General features: G+C 34.4%; 1 protein-coding gene across 1 annotated transcript in view; it reads left to right on the top strand.

Annotated features, from left to right (window-relative positions):
- The first annotated feature begins 437 nt into the window (after positions 1-437).
- LOC107038650 overlaps positions 438-9,445 on the top strand; it is a 36,130-nt gene continuing 27,122 nt past the window's right edge. The window contains exon 1 of the mRNA XM_015257876.2: positions 438-738. The gene's annotated coding sequence lies outside the window, so the exon portion shown is untranslated. The remainder of the gene's footprint in view (positions 739-9,445) is intronic.

Here is a 9,445-nt window from a genome sequence, read left to right as displayed (position 1 = left end):
AAAGGATTGTTAATTAGCCAAATCATCGGCAATCTTTGGAACTCAATTATTGATTGATAAAAAAATCCGGAATTCGAACATTTAATTGATGATTAATTTAATAATTCAAAAATTGTCGAGTGATATTGACGATTGTCTTATTCAAAATTTAAGTTTATTTAAAATTTATGATTACGTCGTATTGTCTGGTTCAATTAAAGACACTGATGTTGATCAAATTACGGATATTGAAAGAAAAGGATGATTCAGAACGTCCAGAAAGCTCCTCTGTTCCAATAACATTCGAGAGATGTGAAGTGGGGAAAAAATGATTGCATCAATTTGATTTCTCCTCAAACTATTGTTGTAAACTGCTGCCACCTGCGGTTCTCCATTGAACGAGGATTCGAGCAGGTGGAAGGGTTCCTCCTGGCAAGCACTCCACTGGTCCACTCACAATGTAACTCCAATCCTCTGTGTACCTCAGTATACCTGGAACGCGTCAGTTGTGAATGTGTACCTTTGGTGGCATTGGAGTGAAGCGTTGGTGCTGTATGAAAAAGTATTCCTAATGCACGTTTTTAGTGTTTTATTGTTATCACTGAATTTTTCACTGGATTACAAGAAAAACGTTGAAAAATTCTTTTGTGTTCTGTAATGGAGAAATTAAAGTGGAAAGAAATGTAAGGGTCACTCGTGGAATGAAAACAGTCGGAGATCACCGGTAGTAAGGGGCGAAGTGGAAACGATGCTGAGACGGTAAGAAAACTGGTCTTACATTTTTTTTTCTCCATCAAATCCGTGAACTCTGTCTTTCCTTTCCCGTCGTGTTCAGCACATCCTGAAACAGAAATTACATGAGATAAACAAGTTTCTTTATTGTACATTTCCTCTCATGCCTGTCAATTCTCCGATCTCTTCGTTTTTATCAGTACAATCATGAATACTTATTTATCATTGATTCGAAGACGCATTGTCTCTAGAAATTATGAAATTTTACTCTAATCGAATTAAGGAATTCGTGGTCATCGCAGGAGTAATATTCAGGCGGCCATTGTAATTGTGAAATTATTATAGATCCCGAAGATTTTTCAATCATCAATTATCCTCATCAGCGACTCCGGGAAGTTCTTTGAAGAAGAACCGTTGCGAGAGGACTTTATGACTGAGAGGGGAAACTGGGTCACATGAAGCGTGTATTACCAGTGAACTCTGGAGATTGATGCACTCTAGGATCTCACGTTTAATTTAACTGAAACGTGGATATTTAAAAATTCACATGATGTTAATGAAACTCGAATCCCTTCCGTTAGAAATAATACGGGCTGACGTTCTTTAATTTGATTTTGCCACGCCACTTTCTACCTAGAAATGGATGATTGTCAAATCAAGTAAATGTCAACAGAATATGAGGAAGCGCGCAGAAGAAATCCAATATATATTACGTCATGTAAAAATGCTTAATGCCTAAGGTGAGCGTCGAATTACGGGGAACACCGGTGGTCAGGGAAGGCCCGTGCGAACCGGTTGATATTCGTTTGTGTGAGAGGAAGAGGTAACCGAGGGAAGTCATTGATATCCCAGTGGGAAATTTGAATCGCAGAATGCAATGTTCCTGCGCCTGGATATCTCATGCAATCTGCAATGCGTGAAAGAATAAAACTATGATTGCATAATGATAATCCGATACAATTTTTAGTCTCCAATTCTCTATTTCTGTCATTTATTCTATTCATTCTATCAAAAGACAAAGATAGAAACCGAATTTGTGGCTATTCTTCCCTTATTCGAAAAAATGTATCGATTTTAAAACTTTCCGGAGACATTGTAAAATTAGTTTCTTTATTTTTTCCCGCCTACGTTTTTTTGCATGTTTTTTCATTTCTTCTGGTTGAAATTGGATCATAAATCTGCAAAATATTCATATCCCGCCCATATTCGAAGAAAAAACAGTAATTCCAAGTATCCGCTGATACAAATGAAGAAAAACAAATTTTCTCCATTTTCCAGTCGATCATCCCTTTTTCAAAATTTTCAGTCTCCAATTTGTAATTTTTGCGATTCATTGTCATTTAGGTAATTCCATTCATTCTATCAAAAGACACAAAAATCGATTTAAAAATTTTCTGGAGACATTGAAAATTGAATTTTTTAGCTTTTCTCCCCCATATTTTTTAGTCATTTTTTGAATTTCGTCTCGCTGAAATATTTCTATCCCTCTAATATTTGAAAAAAAAATGTCTAGCCGATTATCCCTTTCTAATTATTTTTTCACTTCAATTCATAATAATAATGATTAAAATCCGACCATAGGAATGACGAGTACCGATATCCTTTTACCATATGAGGGGAAACATAGATTTCAAAAATTTCCAGGAATACATAGAGATTTTTCTATTACCCGAAAGAGATTTCGAATGACTTTTGCTTTGTGTTTGTTTTGACTACAAAAAAACACTTTTTATTAATCTTTAACATAATTCCACTTCATTCAATATTGTAACTTGTGAATTAAGGGAAAAAATATATGTAATAAAAATAAAAATGGTTAAAATTAAATTAATCTAATTGTGAAGACGGAAAGGGAAATAAAATAAAATGGTATAAATTAATCTAGCTTTGCTAGTAAATATCATATTCAAAAATAACAGCATTATATTGGTCAAAGGAGCTCGGACCATTGAATTATTCAGCCGTTGTAAGCAAATATTGACGAACCAGAAAATTTTCCTGGAGTTTCTTTCGCGATATTGTGTAGGGTCTTGCAGAAACAAACGGTGTAAGCGCCTCGTGTTTGCTCTTTTTCATCCCAGAGTCTGAACTATATAGCTAACTTGCCCCGAGGCACTCACGAATGGCCCCAAATAAGAACGAGAATTCCACATAATACTCGTTATCTTTCTCGATGAGTCCCGATTGCAATGTTTCTTTCATCGGCGCTCGAGGGCCAAGGCTAACCAACGGATTCCATCCTTTCTTTTTCCTACCCTCGTTTTTTTATTCCTTTCATCCTTTCAATTTGTCGAGAATACATCATCGAGGTATTTCCTGTTTTACTTCATAATTTCATGGCGTACGCAATTTTGACCTTTTTTTTCACGTAATGATTAAATGTCAGTGGTGAAAGCATCCTTTTTGTATTTTATGCCTCCTTTTTCCGGGGTTTATTTCGCTTCTCTGTGCTAATTGCAGGATGACATGAAATCGTCTTTCTTATTTTGCAAAAGTTCTAAGAATAACTCGTGTGGAGAAAGGATTTTGTGAGATCCATTCATGGCGGAATTTCCTTAGTGCATGAGAAATGAGAAATTTGTGGAGAATAATCCTGTGGAGATTTCGTACATTTCTTGATAAAGCAATCTATAGAAATTTCCTATAGAGAAAGTTTTATAAAGGACTCTTTATAGAAATATATTTCATACACAACAAATCATCAGTATTGGCAAAAGAACGGCGCTCTCCAAAACGACTGAAATTCGCCTCCTCCTCCTGTCCTCTACAACCCATCAAACTCCCTCTTTTACGAACGTACCAAAGTCGAACCTATGCTCGATAGATTTGACCAATGAACATAGAAGACGCGTTTTCTTTCATTTGACTCATTTTCAGGATTTTTGTCCCGTTAGATTTCCACCACGTAAGGAAAAATTTCATAGAAAAAGCCCAGCGAATTCGATAAACAATTCTTGTAAAATTCTATCAGTTTTTGGGCGATTCTATTGAAATATTCAATAGAAAATATTCTACAAAAAAAAGTCACTAGAATTCAGTTTTTTGATACAACATATTCTATTGAGATATTTTCTACAGAATTTCGTCGACTCAAATTTGTTAAGTTTTTAATCTGATTTCTTTGACGAAAAGAAAAGCAAAATAGAATGAAAAAAACATGGAAAATTTGAGCCGAGGAAATTTGATAGAAAATATCTCAGTAGAATAAGTTGTATATAAAAATCGAATTCTATTGATTTTTCGGCAAAATATTTTCTTTTGGATATTTCAATAGAATCTGCCAAAAATTAATAGAAAGTTCCATAGAAATCCCATGCAATTGTCTAGCAAATTTCCTAGGTTTTTCTATTAAATCTTTTGGGCGTGCAATGAGAAATATCGTCATAATATCACGAAACTAATTCCTTGCGCCAAATATCTCATCTCTTGAGGATAAATTTCTTGGGACAAGAATTCCGGATGTGTCAGACAATGTTAGATTTCGGTGAAGTGTTCATGACTTGAACATGAACATTTCATGAATAAAGTGAGAATTTTTCATTTCATGATAAAGTAAGAATTTCTTGCCACAAGAAATCGGTTATTTCGTGTCGGAAGATGAGAAAATGATTAAAAACACTAAAAGCTTCGCTTTGGGAAATCATGAATAGAGAGTTTATGCAGAGAAAACCCTTCAGATATTAAAAAATATAACCGTCGCTTATGCTCAATCGCGTTGAGTTCGAAGGGAAGCAATATCTTTTTTTCCTTCTGTCAACCTATTCTTGTCATTTTATCTCATTTCGAAAAAAGACATTATCTTTTCATTCAGTAACTTCCTCCTTAGCCCGAAGAGCACCGATTTCTTGTCTGAAACCTACCATAAATTGATCAAATATGTATACGATGTTTTTCGCTGAAGAAATGATTTTTATGATATTATGTCAATTTTTCTTTTAGTGTGATACAACCAAGTTTTTTTTATTTAAAGTTTTCTACGGGACCTGCAAACTTCGATTCTTTATGAACTTCGAAGAATTTATTCTTTTATAGACCTTTTCCTGTGGAAGATTCTTCAAACTTGGGTTAAGGGAATACCTACGAAGAATGTTCAAATTCTTCCTAGGATTATCCTGTAGAATGATCTTATAGAAATTGTATAGTGTTTGTCGATATTCGGTTACAAGATAACAAATTTCACTTCAGAAACGTTGAATTTCTTCAAAAATAATGAATCTTTATGAATGGAAAAAACTCCAGCATCTGCACAATGTGAATAACAATAAACTGATAGATATTTTAAGCCCTAACAATCGATCATTTTAAACCGGAAAACTACTCTAAGGTTAACACGCGGATGTTATTTTTTGAGAAAGATTGTGTTATGACATTATGTAGATTAAAGTTACGTGAAACATGTACACATCATCGAATATTGAGTATATCGTTATTACAAAACCAAAACATATTAAAGTAATGAAGACTTATTAAATATACATTTGGCGAAATCCAAGTGAGACTGCGCCTGAAGCAGCAGTGAGATCATACTCGGCTGAATGCCGTTAGACTGTGTCATACCGTGGGTTACACTGGAGCGCGTGTCACCGAAGAAAAACCTGAAATACTTCACAGAGAAATTCAACGCTATATCTATCAATTCAGTCCTATGAATAACATAAAACATCACATGAACATAAATCCTCGGAAACTTGTCTATGATCTAAATACTTGGAATAGATTCATTGGTGTGGAGTGAAAAACTACAACTATACCATTTTCGAGATGTTTTTAGTTCAGTAATGAAGAGAGGTATTTTCTGTAAATCGCCATTAGAAAATATCGACCTGTTCCAATCAAAATGTCGAACACTTTTTTCTTGCATAAATTTGCAAACAAAAGGTGCCTCTTGAGGTTCCTTTATGATTGTTAACTTTTTATTCGTCTCAACTTATTTTTCGTCTTCCTACATATTCTGTCTTCCGAGGTTAATCCGTTTAATAGATTGCTATTTGACCTTAGGAACGAAAAAAGAGATAGTTGGAACATAAAAATGTGCTTATAGAACCTGTAGATAGAGGTAGTTTAAAGTAGTATGAATAAACTCGAGTTGAGTTATTGAGTGTAACGAGGAAAAATAAATTCAAGAAGCCCAAAAAAATATCATTCATTATCAATAACGATTCCCATGAATTCTAACTTTGATGAGGGGAAGAGATTGATCCATCAAATTCTTTCTTCAATTATTTTTTCAAACAATAGTCTCCCAACTCCGATGAATGACTCGACTGGAGAAATACAAGATAGAAAAAGTAAATACTTCTGTCAAGTAAATGGATTTTTGCCAAAAATAATTTTTTTTCTTAGTGTAAGGTCACTCAATATCGACGGGATTCAATTTTTATCAACATTCGGAAAATACACTCAGAGAAAGACACATTTGAATAAAAAAACAACCCTATTTAATCTAAATCAAAGGTTACTTTATATCGATAAATTTATTCTCTTCACCGTCCAATAATATATTGTGTTACTAGTACGTAAAGTGTCACTTTATCATACTCACGCGTAACACACACTATTTTTTGTAACATCTGCCGAGTTCAATTTACAAAAAAAAACGAAGCTTCACGCACGAAAATTTACTTTGTGCGGAAAACGATCACTTTGCGCCCGTTAAATCGCCTCGAAATCTGAACTTTTCAGGCAACTATGGCAAAAAAATCTTTATTGGGATCCAGAAAATATCTCTTGATATTTAAAGAAATTTTAAAAAATTGATTTAGAGAAATTTTATTTAATGCAAATAAAAATATATACAAAGAAAGTTTAAGTTTCAATAAAAGCTTTATTACGAGTTAGTTCAATAAGCTGATATGATTTGTATGAAGTTTATTGAATGCAAATAAACAGTTCTCTGGGTGTATTGACTTGTTATGTTTTTGCACTTTACTCTGAAATATGATTCATTCCCAAAAATTTATAATAATTCATTGTTTGTTCCATTTTTTCTGAGTGATAAGCAAGTTCTTTTACCACTTATTAAATAAATTATTTACATTTGGAACAAATGGTAACTGACGGAATTCAACACTCATTTTATGTGGACTATTACTATTTCCGACAAAAGAAAAGTAGAAAATAAACTCGTTGAAAGTGTAAAACTAAGATTAGGGCGATGTACCCGTTCTCGTTTTAATACGTGAAACTTCAGGTTGATGACCATAGATAATGAGAATGGAGTAAGCCAACACTGAGTTGATTGTATGGAAATTGAGATTACAAAATAATGGGGAATAATTGGGCTTTCAAGTGCCAGAATGAAAAATGTTAGACAATTTGAAAAAAAAAGAACGATAGGAATCACAAATAATTGTTTGCCAGATAAATAACAAAAAATCATTAAGTTATCTCCATGTTCCTGTAAAAATTATGAATCAAGCATTGAGATTCTGTGTAAAGTGAGAGTCGTCGAAGGGTTTTGCCATGTAGAAAACCGTTGTCTCGGTGGGATGAGAAGTAATTTTACGGCGCCCGACGATGCATTGAAACCAACTTAAAAAGAAGAATATTTCTTTTTTTCCCTTGTCACTTATCAAAGGAGCATCGGTGCACGGGATCACGCAAACTAAGTGGTAAAAAACTTGGCTGATAATCGTGTGAAAGTCGTTGCAAAATCTGATCCCTGATAGTATACAAAAACAAATCGGCACTTTTAATTTTCTTGAGGTAAAAAGTGCTATCCACTAATATCGTCTACTAATCATTTTTTTTATACATTCAGTATATGAGCAGATCACGCCTAATCAGCAGAACAGAAAAAAGTTAATGGTGGGAACTTTCCTCTCAATTTTTTTCTGAGAAGATGACGATTAGACAAAAATGCTGAAAAAAGAAAAATTGAAAAATATGGATAATTGAGAGAGTTATGATTTTTTGAAAATTGCTAGTTTTAGCCCATTTTTGTTTTTTCAAAATTGGCCTCAACCTTAGTAGAAATTTCAGTGCTTGGCTGGTTAGGTCCTGGTCCACTGTGCCGTAAAAAATCCGGCCCTGTTACGGTTACCACATCAGGGCCTGATAGGAAATGTAACGCAAAGCATGATCAGGACCTGATTTCTAAACCTGATAAGGGCTGTGACAGGCGGCCTGGTTTCGCCCTTACCTGGCATAGACTTTGCTACAAATTAATGAATTGCTAACTGAATTATTAAATTGGGCCGAAAATGAATAATAAATAAATAAATAAATAGTGATCCCAGAATAGGCGGGTCGAGAAAAAAAAGCAAAAAAATCACCCAGAGTGGGACTACTTGAACTCGGGACCCTCCGCGTAGTAGTTCTGTAGCCTATCCACTTGACCACCGTATCATTATTGAAAATCATCGCTTGTTTTGAGTATATCAATGATACTCCCAATAAAATTGTAGTATTGAACTAAATCTAGTTTAATATCAATTAGGATAATTTTCCTGATCGTCATCCCTCCGACCCACCCCCCTTTACCATTTCCACCCCGACTCTTTGTTTGGTGAAAATTTTTCCAAGTCCCGTACGGCATGCCTTATCCGGACCTGATCATTGCCGGATCAGGTTCGCCATATTGAACTTATAGAATTTTCGAAGTTAAAAGGATTCCCGGCATACCTTACCTGGTTCTGATCATGGCCGGATCGAGTTGACCGTATCCGTTATAATCAACAAGCATTCGTGTTCAATCAAAACAGGCTGAAAGACTCCGGAATTTCCCTTATCAGACATGCCTGATGTAACTTTAATTTATGCGCAGTGCGCAGGCGCATTGCTTTGGTATTTTACATGTTTATTCTCGTTCGTCGATCAGAAAGTGTTTATTAGTCGAATATTATTTCACGAGAGTTCCAATTAAAAGAAATACGACAATTTCCGCGACTACGAGTATTCATCGACACCATTGTATTTAATTATCTGCTGGTAAGTGTTTGCTGTCATCAATACACACGATACAACAGTGAAAATAACCACCGGTAAATCAACATAACCTCCACATGCATGAAACGTCAACGTGCGTGAAACATAATTTTTATTGTACCGTTTTTTTTGTTTTTCCACATGCGGTGAAAGTTGATATTTTTTTCTTTTAATTCATAGTTCACGTTTACAACAATGGAAGAGGACGAATCTCAGCATTTTTGGAGATTACTGGAGAGAAAAAGCAGTGAAACTGCCAACATACCTCAAAAACATTTTACAATTCAATCATTTCGACAATGCACTTTCCTTTGGGCAGCTTGATGATAAAATTATGGGAGATCTTGAGAAATTCGCAGCAGAGGAGATGGCCCAGTACTTAGATGAAAATGTTGATTTAAAATGTTTCTATGGAAATCATCACGGGGGGAAAACGTTGAGAAGTAGGGAATTTTCAGGGACATATGCACGAATCAGAGGAAATAAGAAGCAAATTGGAGTTTCGTGTCAATGGTATATCCTGGACCAAGACTCCAATGCTTTACGACCACAACCAATGGATTCCCACGGATATATTGACATTGAACAATATAGGAAAACAGTTTCAGCCCCTGTAATGACTGAAGACGGTCGTTTGAAAGTGCGAGATAATATTTATAAAGAAATTAGAAAATATTTTTAGCGCTGTGTTTCATTCTAATGTATTTTATGAGATAAAATAAAAAAATGAATAAAAATAGTTGCAGAAAAAGTCTACACAATTATTGATTAATTTTTTAATATTAAAAATAATTTATGAAAAAAAAAA

Source organism: Diachasma alloeum, unplaced genomic scaffold, assembly GCF_001412515.2.
Source record: "Diachasma alloeum isolate Michigan unplaced genomic scaffold, Dall2.0 Dall_scaffold_00178, whole genome shotgun sequence".
Classification (NCBI taxonomy): Eukaryota; Metazoa; Arthropoda; class Insecta; order Hymenoptera; family Braconidae; genus Diachasma; species Diachasma alloeum.
Note: the sequence above shows the minus strand (reverse complement) of the source record. Positions and strands in the feature narration are given on the sequence as shown.